Source organism: Pteropus vampyrus, unplaced genomic scaffold (genome assembly GCF_000151845.1).
Source record: "Pteropus vampyrus isolate Shadow unplaced genomic scaffold, Pvam_2.0 Scaffold6583, whole genome shotgun sequence".
Lineage (NCBI taxonomy): Eukaryota > Metazoa > Chordata > Mammalia > Chiroptera > Pteropodidae > Pteropus > Pteropus vampyrus.
In genome coordinates, this window is record NW_011895364.1 from 3,124 (window position 1) to 4,125 (window position 1,002).

The following is a 1,002-nucleotide window of genomic DNA, read 5'->3' on the forward strand; positions in this document are numbered from 1 at the left end:
GGTGGCAAGTATGGCATCGACAAGGACAAGGTGGACAAAAGCGCTGTCGGCTTTGAATATCAAGGCAAAACGGAGAAGCACGAGTCCCAGAAAGGTGGTTTCGGTTTTATCTTCGCCTGCGGGCGCTGCTAACGGGATAGGTGCTCGCGGGAGTGGAAACCAGACCGTAGCCTGCCACCCAGCGCGGTGTCTCCGCGGTTAAACGCACAGCTGTAAGACAGCTAAACACCGCTGTTCAACGAGGAAGCATCTTCACACCTTCTGGGGCCTTCGCACCCCAGGAGTGTCACTTCTGACAGCCGTGCGTGGCATGTCTGTTTGTAAATGGTGGCACTGTGGTGGCTCATTAGTGCTGATTTTAAGCTGCGGGCCTGGGAGCTTTTGACGTGGGATGCTATCTGTGTTGATTCACAATACTGAGATCATAGGTTAGGTTTCTCTCCAAACGTCCTATATAAGGTCCTCTTAATATGACCCAAAGTTTTACCAAAGGTCTGGGAGAGAAAGGTCGGGTTTGGCCAGTCGCTTGTGTTCACTGCATTGGAAACGTGCTTTCTGCCTGTCACCCAAGCTGCCCATTAATTCCGGATTGTGGCCTTCGTTCGTGCAGACTACGTGAAAGGGTTTGGAGGGAAATTCGGTGTGCAGACAGACAGACAAGACAAGTGTGCTCTGGGCTGGGATCACCAGGAGAAGCTGCAGCTGCATGAGTCCCAGAAAGGTGCGGCCCCTCCCGTCCGGTCCCCTCACGTCCCCTCCCGTCCCCTCTGGTCCCGTCCCATACCCAGGGGCGTTTCCGGGGGGCCGGGTCTCGTGCCCGGGTCCCTTAACTTGCCACTCTCTCGCTGTGCTTGTGTAGCAGCAGCGTCGTCTTGTCTTCGTTGTTTGGGGTTGTCCTAAGGGCAGCCTGTCCTGCTTACGAAGCCGCCATTGCTGGCGGCATTTCTGGGAGAACTGTTTTCCGCCCTCACGGTGCAGCCCCAGGGGTGACGGTGTCCCTAC

The 1,002-nt window shown here is 56.0% G+C and overlaps 1 long non-coding RNA gene across 1 annotated transcript; it reads left to right on the forward strand.

The window, feature by feature from the left end:
* Positions 1-690, forward strand: LOC105310580. The gene is made up of 2 exons (XR_897522.2): positions 1-94; positions 611-690. It is a non-coding gene; the product is annotated as an uncharacterized LOC105310580 (long non-coding RNA).
* Positions 691-1,002: the final 312 nt, after the last annotated feature.